We start from the raw sequence: 21,772 nt of genomic DNA on the forward strand, positions 1-21,772 counted from the left end.
AACGTGAATTTAAATTTCAGATTGAAGAGACGAGGAGCTGAGGCCTCATGAAAAACTTCTGATAATTGATGTTTTCTGTTCTAGTCGGTGGATTCCTGCGACTGACCCAAACCTCAGCTCCGCTCTTTTATTATAAATCACTTTAAGACCCACTGAACTGAATCATGACCAACATGTGGTAGGAAACGCTGAATCATCATCATCATCATCATCCTCATCACCGCTCATACTCACTCTCCAGGTTTCCAGCCAGCAGGTAGAGCCAGGTGAGCAGGACCACGGCCGTGAGAGACGCCACCAGCAGCTTCAGGCGCCCGCGACACAGCAGGTTCATGGTGGGATGGCGACGCTGAGGCTCGGAGGGTCGGGGGAGGAGGAGAGGGGGCGGGGAGGGGGAGGGAGGGAGGGGAGGAGTTCAAGTGGGACTCGCTCGCTCGTCAGGTCGCTGCATCACCTGAGGAGAGAGAGGAACAGACCTTCAGCTTATTTATATTATATTATATGAATAATAAACTAAACTTATACAGCACATTTCAAAACAAAGTTACAAAGTGCTTTACAAAGTTAAAACAAGTTCATATAAGAGAAGACAGAGGCAAATAAAATCTGTCAATAATACAAAATAAAAAAATCATCCCCCAAGAATATTTTATGATTTATAAATGTAAGTGTTTGATTTATAAAATGAAACAGATTAAAAGAACAATTGAGAACCGGAATTAATAAAAAGCTGCGTTTTGGATTCGATCTGATGGAAAACTCAGATTTCAGAGTGAAAACAGAAACCGAGCTAAAGGACAGAGAGGAGAGACGGCAGCCGGATGCAGATGAAGTGAAATCATGACGAGCATCATGTTCACACGTTCTGTCGAATATGAGCGTGGATCCCAAACCCTACACTGAGCTCCTGCTCCATACGTCGGTCAGGACTTCTCGTCGTCAGCCGAATCAGCCGGACGCAGAAACACAGAAAACGCAGCTTCGACACGAGTTTCCTCTGAGGAACGTGAACGTGACCTCGAGCAGAAACAAATGTTGACATCCGATCCTTTCACCATCAACTTGTGGAGTTAAGGCGACATCCTCACCGCTACGTTTTCCTTTCCTGCCGTTCACACGTTTGAAAACAAAGACGTAGACACTCTCAACCTGTTGCAGATCGAGTCTCTTGTTAACGATGTAGCCTTCCCTGATTCCTCAGGCTCCTGTCACATGACCAGCGTCAGCTACGAGTTGTTTCCTTTTTTTTTTTACCTAAAGAATAACTGCCCCGTCATCAGCATTTAGTTTGACTTCCCGTCGTACATTTTCCTCAGAGGCGTATTGTTCCTGTGTCTTTAATACAAGTTGGATAATAACGACGACAATCACAGTGAAGGTTTAATACTGAAGGAGCAGCAGGTTTTTTATATTAACTCTGGATCTTCAGCAGCCGCAGATGAAAATTATTCACGAACAGCTGTTAGTTTAACTTAAAATCGAAACTTTATTGAACCTTTTTGTATCGTGGAGTCACAGCAGAGGAGACGTTTTACAGTTTGAAATCGTTAATCACAGACTGATTTTTAAATGACATTTTATGGATCCAAAGTAAGTTACTGTCAAAATGACTGACGGGTCTTATGATTTAATTTAATTTTAATGTTCGGCAGGATTTCATCAATGACTCTCTGTGAACCAGAAACATTTTCATTTACGACAAACGCACACGGTTCGTTATTAAAAACACTACAATCTGAACCTAACAGACGTCTGAGCTCAGAGGAGATGATTTATGAGTTAATTAGTGAGGCTGATGTATTCGCTGTACGTCGTTAAGAGCAATGAAAGGTGCTGAGAGGGAAGAAAAGAGGGAAGCGATGGGGTGAGCGAGCAGAGGGAGGAGGAAGATAAGTGGGAGGAAGAGGATGATAAGGAAGGAAATGGGTTGAGGACAGGAAAGAAAAGATACAAAAACAGAGAAGAGAAGAAACATGGCAGCCGAGGAGAAGAAAAGAGAAGAACAGAGGAGAAAAGAAAAGAGAGAAGCATCAGTAAATAAGGTGGAGGGTGATGAGGTGGCGGTGATTTGGCCTTTCAGTGTACGAGCAGAAACAGCGAGGATATAAAAGTGAGGGACAGTGACACTAAAAACCTCTTTCACTCGCAGCTTCTGTTGATTCTGCACAAAACGCTTACGCTCCTCTAATCGCAGCCGTAAAAACAAAAGGCTCGGCCGTCGATAGGAGGAGGAAGCGTCGGAGGACTGCGGCGCTTTGCAGCCTCCTCGCTCGTCTAATCAGAGCCGAGAGCAGCACTGCAGGGACGGCGGCGGCCGCGTGGGCTGGCGCCGGGCGGAGGCACCACTGATAACTCGGTGTCATGGCTGTAAATTAAAGGATAACACGGTGACCACAGAGACTCCGGCCGGGACTGTTCCTCTGAAAGAGTTTTACTGCGACTCGCTTACTGGAGTCTTTGTTTGTCCGTCCAGCGACAAATGACTCAAGGTTCCTGAGGTCAAACTTTGACTCTTGTCTCTGTGAAAACGTCTTCGTGTAGAAACATTGGAGACGTCTGAGTCACTCTCAGTAAAAACAAGATGTCTCTTAACTCAGAGGCTGCATTTGAAGACCGATTACATCACAGCGGCGACACTTGACCGTCCCATTTCGAAGGCTCCTTCAAATCCGTCCTTTCAACCCCTGAGAAGCGAAGGCTCGGAACAGATTAATCCTTTCCGGCGCCCAACCTATCCCAGGATTCACTGCTCTTCAGTGACTAACCTTTTTCAAACAGGTGCCGGCATGTGACGAGATGTCCGACGCACGAGTATCAAGACTCAACTCAACCGAACGGTACACATGTAAAAACGGAATTAAAGATTGTAAGATTCAGGTAAAAGGATCTATTGGCAGAAAGTGAATATAAAATAATCCTAGTGATGTTTTCATTAGTGTGTTTCATCTAAAATTGTACTGATTTTTGTTTTATTTACTCTAGAATGGGCCCTTTATATTTACATACTTTATATTTAACTACATTATATTTACATACTTTATATTTACATCAGGAGTGGGTCCTCTCTACGGAGGCAGCCATGTTTTTTTACATTAGCCCAGACTGGACAAACTAAACCTTTTGAGTTTCATGTTTGGAAGGGGAGGGTGAGGTGAGGAGTGTTCAGCTGCAACATGACACTTCACCACTAGATGGCACTAAATTCTACACACTGAACCTTTACAACTTTCTCGGGATGTCCAACTTCATTTGCGTTCCTAGGCCACAGCGATAAGGGCGGGATGAGCTGGTGACACCAAACCGCATTCTCCGAAAGATGCAGCCTCTGAACGGAGACACAGCTGTAGACTGTAAATAAAGATGGATGACTTGGCAGCTCCCTCATCATATGGATCTCCCCCTGGTGGCTGGCTGCAGAACAGGTCATAAACACTGTCTCCTCTATGTTAGCAGATGGGACATGGACCAAACGTATAAAAGTTAAAGTAGACGTTAAATAAATATTAGTCAAAGATGGTTTCTGTCATTTTAGGTCGTTCTTATCACACTGATGCATGTTAAAGATAAGTTTAGTTTTAATTAGTTATTGATGATATAAAACCGGTCGAGAACGACGGCACCGACTCCAAATGACATCACCACCACAAGATGGCAGCGTTTGAGTCCAATTTATTTTAAGCTGTTTTCTGGAGGAAGTGGAGACTCGTCGTCCATCTTTAGTTAAGGTCCATTATTTTCACATGGTTTTCATCGTCTGAGCCTCAGTGACCTTATCTTGTTGTGTGACGTCACTGACGCAGTGAATCGGTTTTATCTTGGTGCATTAACTCCTGATATTAAAGGATAAATAAATCATTTCCTGGGTCGTATCTCAGGCGTCTCTCCACTCAGGGAACACGCAGTATGATAATGAGATTAAGAGTTGAAAGCAGCTCTTTGGTCCGACGGCCGCCTCCCCGCTAGAACTCGAGGGCTTTTTAGCACCGAGCTAATCACAGAGGGAGAGTCCTGATGAAGAGAATAATCAGCAGACGCTTCCTGCATTAGAGGACGAGATAAGAGAGGAGATGAGTAATCTACTGCACTCACTCCATCTGCTGACCTGACAGAACCCCCCCCCCCCCCACCCCACACACACACACACGTCTGCTCGCTCAGACCAACCTGTCATTTCCTGGGACAGACGCAGGTATGTTTGTCATGGACAGCGTTGTTTTGTTGTCACCTTCACACGTTCAACGTCACACACTGTGTTTACGATACAGTAATCTGATCGGTCGTTCAGATCCAGCTGCGTCGTGTTTCTGTCTTTGTGTTTATAAACTGTTTGTTCTGCTCGTCTGTTTCTTAAAACAATATTTAAGTATTTCCTCAGCTACATGACACCCAGGTAGACGTGCTCATTTTTACACCTCAGTATTTTCACAACACTTTAATGTTTGAAAGACGTCATCATCATCGTTGAAAAACATGAAAAACAACCACAGTTAGTTAGTTTCCAAACTAAAATGTAGTGTTTAAAAAGTCTCTGATATAAACCTCCGTCAGACGTAGCCATAGCCACCCGTCTGCCATTTTCTCTGTTCAAACAGAAAGACTACTACCCACCCCCCCCCCCCTAACTGACAACACGCCCACGTCAGACGCCGTCTACTAACCAATCAGAGTCAAGTACAGGTAGACTCCGCCCACGTAGGTAATGACAACAGGACGTACGTATGTCAGACTAACTTCTTTAGTCCCTAAATTACAATGTGAAACTAAAACGAACAGATCAAATGAAACTATGGAACAAACACGTGAAGCTTCAGACTCAGATCAGATGTTTCATCACATTTAACCCGTTCAGCGTCTCGGCCTCTCTGCTGTGAGCGGCTCTGGTTCCTGTCATAAATATCCACGGGACGTTCTCCTGTTCGGATTTTAATTTGGTTCCTTTGGGTCACGGAGTCGTGCTCGACTTAATCTGCTCCAGTGTCGGCGGCTCCGTGAGGTCGAGTGTATTTCTGTGTGATTTATGGGAGTAAGGTGGATTAGTGGCTTTGTGACCGAGGACGACCTTTTCATTTCATTTCCCTGCAGCTCGGCAGATACAGCCAGGAATTCATAATGATACGCTGCTCTCTCTCTCCCCGTCTGTTACTGTGTCTCTCGCCCACAGATCTTTTCCTCCTTTTACCACACGATTCTTCCTAAAGTTAGCAGTGTGTGTGTGTGTGTGTGTGTGTACAGTGCGTGTCGTGTATGTGTGTGCACAGTGCATGTTGTATGTGTGTGTATGTACAGTGTGTGTGTGTGTATGTACAGTGTGTGTGTGTATACAGTGTGTGTGTCTGTGAGTACAGTTCTTGTCGTGTATGTACAGTGTGTTGTGTGGGTACACTGTGTGTTGTGTTTGTGTACGGTGCATGTTGTGTGTGTATGTACAGTGTGTTGTGTGGGTACAGTGTGTGTTGTGTGTCGTGTGACATGTGTCCGCAGCGTCACGTCCCTCCCTTCTATCTAAAGAGGATCATCGATAGACGACATTAATCTTCCTGATTGTACGTGGAATATAAAATCTAAGAGGCTTATGAAAAACCAGAGTGAACCTTGAAGTAAACACGATGCCGCTGCGATGATTGTTCTCATTTTTATCAACTGAATCATTTTCAGTTTGTAAAAACATCTTGTGTTTCTTCTGACTTGGATTTTGAGAGGATCTGATGTGATTGAGTTCATTCGTCTGTTTTATGGAAATATTTACTCCAACTGCTACGAAAAGAGAACAACACGAATTAAAGGAAAAACAATGTTGTTCCATTTGTGTAAAAACCGTCAACTACAAATAAAGATGGATGACGCGTCTCCACTTCCTCCAAAAATGAAGCCATAATATTTTAGAAATGAAGTGGAGCTGTTGTATCGGGTCCCGCTGATACAAACACAAACGACAATGCCTTGATCGCCCCCTGGTGGCTGGCAGAAGTATAGATCATAACTCCGCCTCCTCGGTGTTGGCAGATGATAAATATTTTAAAAAGTTGGTTTCTGTCATTTTAGCTCATTCTTATCGCTGTGATGTTTGTTCAAGTGTTCATGTTTCTGATGAGTTTGGTTTAGGTATTGGATGATATAAAAACAGGACTCCTGATTGGTTGAGCCCCCGACTCTTAATGACGTCTCCACCACATGACGGCAGCGTTCGTATTTGAGATATTTAGCTTCGTTTCTCGACGGGGAGGAAGTGGAGGTGTTTTGAGTCCCAGAGACAGAAATGTTCGATTTGAACTGAATCTCTGTGGATTGAAACCACAGGAGGTGAAGTTTAACATCGCGTCTGAGTGTTCGACATCACAACGCGTCGTGTCTCCTGCGGCGCGACGAAGGAAGCAGGTGTAAAGACGTAATAAAACCTCAAAGACAAAACAAATAAAAGTCAGCAGACGCACGAGGGATGAAACGAGGGATCTGATGAATCAACAGACGAGAGGAGAAGCTGAAAGTGGAGCAGAGGTGGATTTAATCTGCAACACAACATCACAACAGAGGACGACTCAGGACGTACACGCGCACACGCACACGCACACAGTAACACAATCACGACTGCAGAGACAAACTCACTCATGTAGTAAAGTGGCTCAGGAGGAAGTGGGAGTGACCTTTGTCCTGTCGTCCCACCTGGATATTTCCTTTCCTAAACATGTGGTAACAAGTCCAAGTTCGGCCGCACACAGAAAACACTCTTCCTCCTCCTCCTCTTCCTCATTCAGAGCTCTTTACCTCCGAACATCAACACCTTCTCTCCCTCTAAAAACTTCTGTCCTGATTCTTCGACCTCTGTTGCTCCTCCTCCTCCTCCTCTTCCTCCTCCCTGTGCACAAACACTCCATAAATCTCCTCCACCTCCGAGGGAACGGCTCTGATTTCATGCCCCTCTCCTCTTCCTCCCCCCGGGGGCTTCGGCTCCGTCAGACAGAGGGGAGGAGGGAGGAGAAAGAAGAGGGAGAAAGAAGCGGTGTCACCTTACATATTGTCAGGAATAAAAGAGAGGAGCTTTGTTGGGTTTTTTTTTTTTTTAAAGCTGTGGAATTCAAGCCGAGAAGGAGGAGGAGGGTTTGGATTATTTGTGCAGGAGAGATGAAGATTAAATTCTGCACAGACGTGTTTCACCTGATCCTGACGAGCACGTGGCGCCGCTGCTTCTAAAAGTTTCATTAAATCTGAAAGTTTCATTAAATCTGAAAGTTTCATTAAATCTGTTCAGTCCAGGACAATTTGAAGCTGCAGAGAAAACCTACACAAAACGTGAACCGAAACTTTGAAATTAGTTTTCAGACATGAACTGAAGTCCGGACATTTTTCTAGAATGTTCTATATGTGCAAACAAAAATCTTTTGTTCAGTTGCTTTGCCTGTTTCTCAGTAAACATCAGATTTTCTTTGTTTTCCCAAAAACAAAACTCGGCAGCTTCCTCCCGTCTGTTTCTGTTTGAGGCTCATGAACATTTTCTCCTGGAACTCGTCTCATTTCTCTTCCTGTTGTTAGATTGATGCTTTACAACCAGATTATGACCATCTGTTAAATTTATGACCTGAACATGAAACTGAAGTTTCAGCTCAGACGTGTCCCACCTGGAGAACCTGCAAACAGTTTCTCATTTTCTACATGTGACCTCATGTTGGAGCCTGGAGGCTGGAAGTTCCACATTAACAGATGCATTGTGGGGGAGCGAACAGTAATTGCCCAGTACACAGACGGACAGGGTTTGAACCAGTCGCTGCACGTCTGAGCTAGCGAAGCTCTGCTGATGGATGCTTCGTTAAAGACGGAGATCAGTGGAGTGGATCCACAGGGACTCTGCTGCGTCTCCGCTGCTCTTATCTCGTCTCCGGAAACGAGTGGCGCTCTACCTGGAGCCGCCGCCTCGGGGGAAACTCAACCCTAAACACGGGCGACGCCAAGAACGTCTGTAAGTGTGAGCACAACTCGCTCTGTCTTCAGAGAGGTTACTCCAGGTCACTTATCTGGTTTTTAATGTTGTTTCCATGAACGTCACACTCACGTCTTCACAAAGTTTCATTCTCAACTCGACAGATTTAGATCTCACACACACACACACACACACACACACACACACACACACACACACACACACACACACACACACACACACACACACACACACACACACACACACACACACACACACACACAGGAGTGTTTTGTGATGAGGAAAAAGAGGGAGGCTTATATTTTTAGATTTGTCTGTATGCGGAAGAAGAGAAGTACAAGTCGTTGCTCTGCAGAGATTCTTCCTCCTCCTCCTCTTCCTCGGAGATAAAACCAGCCTTTAACCATCCGAGGTCGACATCACTTCCTGATCTTTTATTTTTCGCCCTCTCTGCTCGCCGCTCGGTGACAGAGATCAGGTGACGCCTCCAGACGACTTCACAACTTGACATCGACACTTCGCTCCTTGTTATGGGGTCAAAGGTCACGTTTACTGGTCCACGGGGTGTTAACACTGCAGGAGGGTGGCACATAAACACCACGAGGGGGGGGGGGGGGGGTGAAAAGACAAAAGCTCCCGGACAGTTGGGTGAGGAGTGGGGGGGTGGTGTCTGGTCTCCCCCTTGCACCTGCTGCACCTCCTCCCTCCTCCTGAAAGTGAAGTGTCCACAGCTTCTGTCTGTGAACTCTCGTCTTCACTCTGCACCACAGACTGTTTATAAAAAGTTCTGCACTCAAACTATAAAAAGTGACAGAATATTGTAGAAGAGTTTGAGGACGAACAACTAACGACAAGGAATAATTCTGAAGTATCGACACAGGACAAGAGAACACAACATTACACACACACACACACACACACACACACACACACACACACACACACACACACACACACACACACACACACACACACACACACACACACACACACACACACACACACACACACTTCTCTCTGTATTTTATATATTTAATTTCTATTTTATTGCATATTTTCCTTTTATTTTCTAATTTCACCTGATCTTTTCTCTTCCTCTTTTTGCCTCTAACTCAACTCCGCTGCTGTTACGTGATTATTTCACATGCAGTGTTATACATATTATTATTATACATGTATATATTTAAAGTTGATCTCATTTTATTATTATTATTTATTAAAAACAGAATAAAAAATAATTAGGCTATCAGTCTAATTGTGTAAATGTGTCAGACTGAGACAACAAAGTTAATTTTCATGCTTTTCACCTCACGGCAGCTGTTTGCAGACATGAAATGAAAATGTCCAGAAACTTTGTCTTTCACACATGAAGGACGCAGCAGGACATCGTCCCGGTCAAAGACACTGAAGTACTGAACTCTACTGTTGAAGTGTGAACCTCAGCTACTGCGAAGTAATATTGACATGATATCAATAGACGTGATTATTTCAGTGTTAGAACATCTGAATGACAAAAATCCAGAGAGGATGTTTGAGACGTCTGAAACAGAAACACTGAGCTGTGATTCACCGAGTGTACTTGAACGTCACGTGTCTCAGGCGTTTTCCTCCTGAGACAAAGTGACCGTGAGACGTTTGCTGCCTGTAAATGATCAACGAGGTCAAACACACCGAGCTGGTGGTGATAGAAACACTGTGATACGAACAGGTTACTCTGTCAGAACATGTTCACACATCCTGTCCACACGCACTCATAAAGAAATTCACTGTATAATATGGATTATCTAATTGTTCCATTGAAACCAGTTTGATCAGCCCAACAGTTGAACCTGAAATTTGGATCCTGACGTGACGTCTTCACATTAATATTCCAGATGTGACCAGAGGTTGGACACTGGTCCCAACAAGGTGTGATGAACACACAGTGTGTAAACATGTGCTCGCTCTCCCTCCGAGCTTCCTCCCACACGACTGTATAAATAATACGACAATCGACAGATACACTCGCACACAAGAGCTCTTCATGTTTCTGTGCTCTGACTGCCCACACACACACACGCACACACGCACACACACACACACACACACTATATTATTCAGCTCCAGGACAGTGTATTAAAAGTAAACAGCTGCTGTTTATTTATCTGCACGAATAAAGAATAAAGGTTGATTATTTCAAACTGTTCATATCTATAAATATCTGTGAGCGTCACCACATAACGATTGTTCTACTTGAAAAATAAACTTATTTTCTTGGACAAAAAAAGAATAAAAAGAAATAAAGTAAAATTCGTGTGATAGCGACTTTTCTCTTTTGGTTCTTCTCCACTGCAACGATTTACTGAAATGTGACGTATCAGTGAGACGAGTGAACGAGCTTCACGTCCTGAATCATTATTTAGCTGCTTGTTTCTGTTGTGTCGCTTGTTGTGACACCAACATGACCCGGCCCACCGCTGGGCCAAACCATTCTGACAACAACAACTAATAATAACCAGAGGAAATCACTTTAAACCCCAAACATGTCTGAATGTGAATTAATTCATCACAAACCAAAAATAAACTAAAGAGTCACATTCACACAGTTCATTTATATTCTTACATCTGTTCTCAGACGTTTTCCTGAAATGTTCTGCAGCATGTTTTCCTCTCTTCATTCAGGAGCTTCATCAGAACTTATAGATTATAGACTCAATCAGAACCCTGCAGCGCTCGCACTCAACGGCCTGTGCCTGTGTGTGTGTGTGTGTGTGTGTGTGTGTGTGTGTGTGTGTGTGTGTGTGTGTGTGTGTGTGTCACACATCAATTATTAAAAGCTTTTCACTGTAAGAATCACACGTTGTCACAACTGATATAGAAGATGTTCCACAGAGGGCGTCATCGCTCACCCTCTGTGGGTGTGAGGACAGCAAAGCACTATGGGATGTCGGTGCTGTTCAGAGTAAATCATTCAAACTTGTAGACACGCACGAACCAGGTAGGATGAACACAAAGTTTTACAAAAAGCTCTGAACACAAACAATAAGAAGCGACAGGATATTGTAGAGGAGTTTGAGGACGACTCACTAACAACAAAGAATAATTCTGAAGTATCAGCACAAGAGAACACAACATTACACACACACACACACACACACACACACACACACACACACACACACACACACACACACACACACACACACACACACACACACACACACACACACACACACACACACACACAAATGAAGCGAGTTGTGTTCAGTTTGTGTTTTCACGTCAGTTGGATTCTGCAGCTTCACTTCACCTCTTCACCTTCAACCTCTCAGGTCAGAGTGTCTGTGCCGGAGCTCATTAAACAGGAAGCCTCCCACACGACCTCATCAGCTCATCACATGACCGCTGAGCTCTGCTATCCGTCCAATCAGAGGAGGGCGTGGCACAATGGCGGGGTCAGAGGCCAGGGGATTAGGTGTGGGAGAGCGAGGCATTGTGGGTGAGCACCCTGTGGCCATGACAGGGCACCTGCGTGTGTGTCCTTTTAAAAGCTCATTAAAAATCGTACAGGTCATTTGAAGCCGCGAGCAGATCACATCAATCAGAGGCGTCTCATTTGTGCAGACACACACACACAGTCTGAATCCACACAATCAATAGGTATTTTTTGTGAACAACAGCTAAATATGAAAGTGTTTTAAAGCTGTTTTCAGATATATTATATTTCAGATATTTTCTTTTTCTTAACGTATATATATTTCTTTTGATTCGTCTGAACGCTGCTGTGTCAACGTCCTTATTTTCCAGCTTCAGACTAAAGAGGATGAGAAAAGAGCAGAGAAGAAAAACGACCTTAAACAACCACGGATGACCTCTGTCGTGTTCCACACTGACACTGAAAACCAGTCACATCAACGTGACCTCAGAGGAACCGACAACAAAGAGAGTTTGACGCCTCCGCACATCAGCCACGTCTTTCTGATTCCTTCATGTCTCCGAGACTCAGACAGACACCGAAACCTGTTATTGTCTCCACACGACGGATTTACACACTTCACATGCATCGGTTTCCGACAACGACGGCAGAACCTCCTCACACGCCCCCGAGCAGGAGAGAAACCACAAGCAACACTCGCTCCTCACCAGATTCACAGATGGAAACTCCAAGTGTGGGAGAAGATGGAGGAGCCGCTCGGACGCCGTCACCGAGTCCGACAGGAAACCCCGTCTGGAAAACATGATAAACATAAAACAACGTATGAGACGACAAATGAAACGAAACAACGAGTCAGCATGAAATAATTTTGAGACATTAAATATAAAATCAACCACGAAAACTTCTGGTTTGAACTGAAATGTCGACCAAACAGTGTAAATAAAGGTTTTCCGTCACTGTTCATTCTGCATCCTCCGTCACCGGGAGGAAACTTCAGGGTGCAGACTCCGTGTTGAGCAAAGGTCAAAGGTCATAAGGCTTCACTCACACTGGAGCTGCATATTTAACCTTTGACCTCTGCAGTAGAAATGTTTGCTTCACGTCTTTAAAATCTCTACAAGCTCAGCTCAAAGGTTTTAAAGAGTAATAAAAGATAAAAATACTGACGCCTGGTATTTTCATTAGTTTACACATTTAACATCCAAAAGATTTGTAAATAAACAACTAAATAATAACTGAATATTTCTTAACCCTCCATCAGTTATTTGAACTATGAACATTTTTCTCTGCTCCTCTGCGTCATTAATACGTTTGTCACCACAATGTAACGACGACATCACGAGCGCACAACGTGAAGAGGTAGAAGACAGAGGCCTTGATAAAAAAAATGGATATTCTAAATATATTTCATTTTACATTTAAACACGATCGTGTGAACAATCTCCTGCAGTGAGTTTGGGGCCACCAGCAGGGGGCGCCAGTTTCAGATGGTAAAAAAAAAATACTGCAGCTAAAACCACACAACGCAAAAGTTCATTTTAACGAAAAATCCAGATCCAAGAATCAGCTCCGAAAAAACAGTTTCATCTCTTTGAGTTTGTAAAGAGATTGGTCTGTCGTGCTTCTAGCTTAGCTTAGCATAAAGCATATTATTAAGCATTAGCATATCAAACTGCTGCCATTGTGTGTGTGTGTGTGTGTGTGTGTGTGTGTGTGTGTGTGTGTGGTGGGGGGTCCTGGTCTGTTGTTGGTCAGTTAACTGCTCTGCGACGACTCGATGTGAGAAACAACAGAGGCTATTAAAGCTGATGGGGTGGGGGTGGGGGGGGGGGGGGGGGGGTACTTACTCTAATAACATCTGGTTTCCTCCACATAAAAACAGTTGTATCATTGTAAAATACAGAATTTAACTGAACAGCTGGTCGCAATGACAACAGGGTCAGAAACACTCGTGATGGGTTCTCCATGTTGGGTTCTACTCTGGTACCTGAGGCTGATGCTGGTTATGGAAGGAGGTCATGTGACAGGAGGCTGACCAATCAGAGAGAGCTATGTACTGACGGAAAAGGAGAGTTTTCAAACGAACACGCAGTAATGTGTTAGATCCCGTTCAGACTGCGTATTAACATCCGACCTGATCACAGCTGTGAGTTCAGGGCTGAACCTCAATACGTCCTGAGATCTTACAACTCAAGACACTCTGGGCCGTTTCCTCAGATAATTATATCATTAAAACATGAACCAGCGTTCAAATCATTTACCCTTCGAATAAATAATTACATTCAAAATCTGAATACTAAACTGAGACTCCGATAAAAAACAGAACAGTCGGATCAGCTGTTGAGTCTGTAACAGAACACATGAAGAAATCACACCATCACGACACTTTCAGTGGAAGTGACTCCATCAGCATCACAAACACCAACATGAGTGTGAGGTCAGTTCTCATCGTCCTGTCGCCACACAAACGGCAGCTGTGAGAAAAGCTTCAAAACCACAGAAGACACTACGACAAACGTTCTGCACATCAACGACCAACGGAACCACTGACATGTTCTGGAGGTTCTGTGTGTGAGAACACAAATGGAACTGTGACAAATGGAACACAGGACATTGTGTGGAAGCTTCCCAGTGAGCGAGTGGACGTGTTGATGAGGTTTCTAACACGTGACGGACGTGAAACTGGAAGAACACAAATATCTCAGGATGAAGAAGAGGAGCCGTACACGTAGAAGACGAAGACGTCAACTTGGAAACACGAGGAGATTCCAGAGCTTTTGGTGATGAGGGCCGACGCCGGTGTGGATGAGCTGTAAACAACAACACTGATCTTTCCACAGCAGGATTTATACGTCATGTCCGGCCTCCTGCTGCTCTACAGGCTCCGCCCCTGCTGCTCTACAGGCTCCGCCCCTCGCCTGGATGTTCCCCACATGTTCCTGTTGGTGTGAACGAGTCGGACCCGACAACCTGCTGCTGCTGCCTCGAAGGAGAAACACTGACTACAGGAAAGTGTCCGGCCACTTTTCTGAGTTCCTGAGTTTACAGAGTTCCTTCTCATCAACCTTTGCACCACAGAGAGCTTCTCCACGGGTCAGTCAGATAACGCTCTCTCCCTCTCTCCTCTCAACACGTGCTGCAGCTCTGGACGGAAAAATCATCTGCATCGATTGTTTCTCAGTAAAGTGGCGTCAGTCTCTGACCTGGACGAACAGTGGAGCGGTGAGATGCTGCTGGAATATTCTCAGCACGTCGTGGAGGAGGCCGCGGGCGCCGAGCGCAGATACCGGCATGAGTTTCGATTTTGAACAGTTGAATTCTCAGAGCGGCTGAAAGAGTCGAAGACGCTGCTGCTGGTGAGAAGTGAGGAGGAGGAGCTGAGATAAGAAAGATTTCCAGATGAGTTCAGGGACTTTGGGAGGGAGTCGAGCTTTGGTTGGGGGGGGTGGCAGGGGGGGTTAAAAGCTTTAACTTCACTTCTTCTTCTGTTTGACGTACACGACAGAAACGTGGAGCAGATCTTCTCCTTCGTGGCTTAAATATGAAGTGATGCTAAAGTGATTTTCACACAAATGTTCAACACTAAATAAATATGAATAATATCTGAATGAAAACAGAAAAACTCCAGGAACTGGTTCTGCTGAAAAAACACGTGCACGTGCGCGCACACACACACACACACACACACACACACACACACACACACACACACACACACACACACACACACACACACACACACACACACACACACACACACACACACACACACACACACACACACACACACACACACACCTGAATGCACGATTAACCCGGCGACTCGCACTCCGCTGCTGCTTCAGTAACTGGTGGAGCTGCAGAGCGTTTTCGAGCGAGTGGTTGAGAATAATGAGGTTATCTCAGCGTCGCTCCACGCCTCATTACACTCCCTCCCAGATATCCCAGCAGCACCAGCACCGCAGCACACACCACCACCACGGCACCCACCACCCACCACCACACCCAGCAGCACCACTGCAGCACCCACGAGGCAGAAAATATGTTTTTTAAAGTAAATTTGTCATCGTTTGTCTTCTGAGGAACATTTACAGACACGTGCGGCTCAGTTTAGACTTTCTGTGTGAAAACTAACAATGTGTCCCTGTGTTGGAACTGAGGAGAGAAAAGGAAAAACTAAATCAATTCAGTTCTACAAACCGCTGTAAAACAAATGATTCATATTCTGATCATCATCAAAGCTGCAATTTACTGTTTTTATTTTATTATTTTCATTCTCAGATTTTTACAGGTTATTCAAATTCATAAATTTGATTTCACACATGAACTGAAGTCCAGAAAAGTCTATGAAACTTGGAATAAAGGTCTTTTATTAAAACATTTGTAGTTGCCAGAGGGACTCTATAGCGCCCCCTGTAGCTAAAAGGCTAATGTATACAGTGTCTCTGGATACTTTACCACCTCAGCGAGGCGAAGATGATCCGATTCAGTTCTTACACTGATTTTAGAAACAGTGTCGAGCTCTGTTACGTTTTCCCTCCACACACACACACACACACACACACACACACACACACACACACACACACACACACACACACACACACACACACACACACACACACACACACACACACACACACACACACACACACACACACACACACACACACACGTTGTCCTCCCTCCTCCCGACTGGGTGACGAACACCCACGGAGACGAGCTGCTGCCGTCGACCTTCCTCCAGTTACTCTGGACATCAGATTCACTTCAACACAGTTTCAACTGAGTCACTGAGTCAGGCTCATGACTTTCACCAACAGTCTCTTAAATTGCAAACACACTCATAAATATCAGTCCTCTAAATATGTCGGATTTGTTTCATAACGATAATGTTTAAAAATGTTCTATCTCACAATGTTCCTGGATCAGCACCAACATTTTATGAATTCTTCTCTTCACCAAACCAAGTTTACTGGAAAACTGCTGACAAACCAACAAACAAACACACGTAACTCAGAAAATGTGTTGCTGTTGTAAACGCGTCTGTCCAGAGAACCTCCCGCTGTGTTGTGCACGAGTGAAAGACAAACTGTGGATAAAGTACGGATCCAATTCTCTGGACTTTATCCGCAGGTCATGTCCGAAAACGTCTCATGTTTTCAGATTCATGTCCGTGTTTCCGGACTCGCTGTGAAACCCGCTGCAGAGAGACGATCCATCACGCTCAATATTCTGGTGCCTGTAATTAGATTTGTCACAGTCACATTCTGATAACGAGGCGCTGCAGTCGTGAGACACTCAGACGATTCAGATGCGTAAAAGCTTTTATTCCACAAATCAGATCGTGAGGACGTGAGCAAACAAGGATGCTGCGTTGATGTGAAGGAAGTCGATTCCGGCATTTTAACAAAAAAATGAATCACTGATTCAAACTGTTCGACATCCTGAGGCCAAAAATCGAAACTGCGACTGATCAGGATGTGATTTTTATAAGAGACACAGCAAAGTGATTCTGCGTCTTCCTGAAAGACGTGTGACGACACAGGAGATCAAGCAGAGCGCCGATCTCGTGTCAAAACTTCACCCTCACGAGTCGAGTGAGGAAACGAAGCAAACGAGCGCCGCGGCCGTCTCCAGCTGATCCGTCATCAGCTGTCAGGCTGGACGTTCACAAGAGGAGCTGTCAGTCAGATGCATTCTGGGAGCAAAGTTCGGCTCCAGTCGGACTGACGGGAGCCGACAGGACGGATGACGAGTCGTCTCCCGGGTTTCAGAGGAGAACTCACAGCGGCTCTGAAGCACGACACAGACCGATTTAAACTTTAACCCTACACTGCTGCATAAAGTGTCCAACAGGAAGTATTATCATTATAATATATTCAAATATAAATACTATCATGAATATACATGAAGTGTTTAGTTTATTAGGAACATCTGGATAAATCTCGTTCCTGCAGACGTGGAACCGGTTGTTTCATGTCTCATGTGCCTCTGTGATTCAGATGATTGACGTCAACAATAAAAACACGTGTCTTTAAAAGCAACAGTAATTCTACTGCATCACTAAACTGTGACATCATCACTGACCTCCACGCTGAGTTCTGTTTACTGACGAGTCACTGACGCCAGAGAAGCAGACTCGTGAACTGATGATGACTCAATCTATTAATCCATCATCTGTGTTTTACAATATATTTTCCATCCACTCTGAACCACGTCTGTGGCTGCAGCTTCTCAACAGGCCAGAAAATATCAATCAATAAATCACTGTTGCATCGTCATGGATGAAATGAAAAGTTCGACAGGAAGTTGCAGCTTAAGCGCGGCTCAGTGTCAGCGTCTTACCTGGAGCGGCGAAGGCGAAGCGTCGGCACAGGAACGTCAGAGTGACGGCATGAACTCGTGGTGAAGTAAAATCCTCCTGAGAGCTACGGCCTCACGGCGTCTCATCAACAGCTGATCTGAATACGAAGAGGCCGACGACGGAGACAAAAGAGAGAGGGGGCGCCGACACCCCACCCCCAGCACCCCCCCTCCCTCATCCTCCATTCATACGGCCCTGCAGGAGTCCACTCCTCGCCCTCCCCACAGGGCTGACCCCCCCACACCGGAGCCTTCTTAATGTGGGAGCATGTGGAGAAGCAGCGAGTCAGACACAGGCCATTAGAGATAACCAACACCCCCCCCCCCCCCCCCCACTACTCAGCACTGGATTATACAGGGGCTTTTCTCCCCCCATTAAAACCACGAGATTAATATGAAAGAATCCATTTGTCCTGCGGAGACACAGAATGTAAGTCAACAAGAGAACAACACGTCTTCCATCAGGAGCCTCCAACAAAAGTAAGAAATATATTCATGTTCCATTATTTACATGTGAACCACAGACTTTCACAGCACAGACACAAACCCAACACCCCTGACAAGTGGTTTTCAGACGTGAACTCTGGAGACGGACTCTCGGGTCCAGACTTTCACACATGGACAAATCCACAGGAGATTCTCCGCTCAGACACATTCACAACAATATGTAAATCTCAGCATGGAAACCTCAACGTGGGCGTCCTCTACGTGTTCGGCTCCACTTCCTCCTGAGATGTTTGTATTCTTCAGTTTGTTTCCAGCAGAGTCAGTTAGCAAGAGAACAACACGTATCAGAAGCGTCCATGTTTTTATCAGAATTCAATATGACACTTCCATATTATTTTATATCCCCAATATGTTTATTGGCAACAGCCCCTGAAAATCCGCCAGGTTCTAGTTTCCATCCATCCAGTGTTTCTGCTGCTGATTCACGGAGCTGCAGTTTTACTTCACTCAAGCTGTTTTCAGACGTGCACTGAACTCAGGAGGATCTCCGGATATTCACCGGAGGGGCTTGATGCAAGAACACAGGACTTTCCCTGGAGGTTCTCCGGCCAGTCCCCCAGTAAAAAGTCCAGATAATGCTTGAATGAGCTGGAGACACTACGCAGGATTCACTGCGAGCGAGTGGGGCGTGTTGATGACATCTCGAACACGCACAAATTTAAATAACAAAAATAGTTAAATCAGTCTCTCCGACGTCTTAAATATCACAACAACACTTTCAACACAAGCTCACGACTGAATAAATGACAATAAAGCTCCTGTCAACACACGTTTTCACAACCTGCCACAAATCAAAACCGAACCTGCACGACTGAGCTGTCAAAGCTGCGGTAAATCGAGTTTGACTCACACTGGCTTAACACATCATGGACGTGACCTGCGGAGACGTCCAGAGAATTGGCTACGGAGTTTACCCAGAGTTTGCCTTTCACACACGCATTTTCTCCGGAGCAGTCAAACCAGACAAAAGTGAGGTTGCGCTCTCTCTCTCCTTTGCTTCCAACACAAGTTGGCTGAGGGCCTGTGTGCTGCAAACATCCAGAAACATCTGCAATGCCCCCTTCAGGATGGAGGCATCAATAACATGCTGCTTCTCTTCGTGAGAGTCTCTCCCAAGGTGTCACCTCATCACGCCAGAACCAGGACGGCAACTCCCACACAAAACACTGAACATCTTATCGGAAGCATTCCTGCAGAGACCTTCAGACCTCAGCTCAACCATCAGCGACATAACGAGGAATAATACACACTATTAAAAAGGTATTAAAATGTATAAAAGTTCAAATTCTGACAGTGTGGTTGAAAGTATTTAAATTAGTTTATCTTGTTACATTATGCATGATTTAATATTTGTATTGTAATCATTATAAACATGACTTTTCTTTCCTCCTCGAACTGAACGAGGATGAAGAAGCAGATTCATCAGTTTCCTGTTGTTCACTTTGTGATGATTCCAGATTCTTTACATGATCAACCAGCACGACCACACACAACCACACACACACACACACAACCACAACCACACACACACACACTTTGGTAAAGTTGTTAAATCTGGGAGCTGAGCAGTCATGAGTCAATGAAACGAGATGGAGCTAAGGCGTGAAGCGTGGTCCGCTCCACCTACACCCTCGATTTTATTCTTAAAGCTTCCGGTTGCACAACAGCAGCAGCAAAGGGAGGTTGAGCTGATACAACAGCAGCAGGGGGAGGTTGAGCTGATACAACAGCAGCAGGGGGAAGTCGAGCTGATACAACAGCAGCAGGGGGAGGTCGAGCTGATTCAACAGCAGCAGCAGGGATGTCTTCAGACGACACCGTAACAGGACGCCAAACCTTCAGGCAACAGTCTCAATTAAAGAGGGAGTGTGGTTAAATCTGGTTAATGTCTCCCTCTGCCTGGTCAAATGCTGGATTTATTTCTCAGCGAGGCCACGGGCTGTAAATACATCCGTAATTACCCACACTGCCGTCAGGTGGGGTTAATGGGGAAACCATTAGCAGAGCGAGGACAGAGGGAGGTAGAGGAGGTGGAGAATTCAGCTGTGAGCAGAGTCAGCCGACATTAGTGGTTAATTGAGGTTATTATGAATCTGTCTGACACAATTAACGCTCGCAGACAGTTCGGGAATTAAAACTGGACGAAATGAAATAAAAAGCAGAACACAGTCATAAAAATAAGTTTTTCTTTCACTTTTAGGAAATGTTTCTCAAACGGGAGGAAATTGTGACATCTCCCAAAGCGTCTCGATTGCCCTCTGGTGGCTGGCTGCAGAATAAAACATAAACCCTGCCCTCTCCATGTTAGCAGATGGATCAAACTTTAAAAAATGAAGTGTTCAAGTTTGGTTTTAATTAGTTATTTCCATCCATCCATCGTCTTCTGCTCATCCAGGCTCAGGTTGTGGGGGGGGGTAAACCACTAAGTGGGGTATCCCAGACCTCCCTCTCCCTAGCAACACTTCCCAGCTCCTCCTGGCTGATCCTGAGTCATTCCCAGGCCTATTCACAAACTGAGGAGCAGCTGCTGTTTTTCTTTCCCTTTTAACTTTCATTTATCTTTTCTTTCTTCCTCTTTCTTTACGTTAATTACAGAGTCCACCACCTGTCCCCGTGGCAACAGGTCACACAGCATCGAGGACGCATCACAACGATCAGTGATCGTAGAGAATAATCACAATGTACACAAACGACTCTGCAATTAATCTGTTACACTACAGAGTGAGTCAGCGCACACACACAGTGACACATACATGCTATGTGGCCGAACTCTTTTTGGAGAGTTCGGACTTCCAGACCAATCACAGGAAGTAGAGACAGCGTTAAACAATAGAAGAAGAAACAGAAGAGGAAGCAGCTGCAGACTTCAACAACCTTCCAACTTCCCCCAGCGACATTTGATTTTACAGCCTGATTATTCCTCAACATAACGAGTAAACTGATGTTAATATGTAAAACCTGGTTTCTTAACCTCTTTATGGGTCAGGGTTCCATTAACTCCCCCCCAGACATATGTCCCTGCTTCTCCTCGTCAACCACAGCTTCAGCGTCAAGTGCACAAAGTGTGAAATGAGTCGTTGGGAATTCCAGTCCAACACTTGAGGGATTTCTGAGTGTTTCTCATTTCCTGAATCAGATTTTTTTAACATCCCACTCGTGGAGCTGCAGCTGAGGTTTGATGCTTGTTCGTCACTGCGAACCAGTCGGGCTCGAATTCTGATGAGTGAGTGTAAATATTCATCAATAATACACTCAGGTCAGAGTTCACCTCTAATGTCTGATTTGATCATTTTGTAGTTATAAGCATTGTCATGTTTTGAAGCTCATTCATGTTCAACGTGAGACACATTTATACGTATTTGTGCAGATCTTCTGAAAGCTTACGGAGGAAACAGACGAAATGGAGCAGTACCACCAGGAATCATGAGAGGGCAGTGTAGCCAATAGTGGAAGTGAGACAACCATAGGACAGGAGAAAGAAATTTCATCAATGGTGGAACTTTTTGAGGAGACTTTGTGAGATGGTAAAAAAAACGACGGGATCGATAGGA

General features: G+C 44.9%; 1 pseudogene; it reads right to left on the reverse strand.

Annotated features, from left to right (window-relative positions):
* Positions 1 to 21,772, reverse strand: part of LOC117759319 — a 36,385-nt pseudogene that overhangs the window by 12,962 nt on the left and 1,651 nt on the right.

This window comes from Hippoglossus hippoglossus, chromosome 3 (genome assembly GCF_009819705.1).
Source record: "Hippoglossus hippoglossus isolate fHipHip1 chromosome 3, fHipHip1.pri, whole genome shotgun sequence".
Lineage (NCBI taxonomy): Eukaryota > Metazoa > Chordata > Actinopteri > Pleuronectiformes > Pleuronectidae > Hippoglossus > Hippoglossus hippoglossus.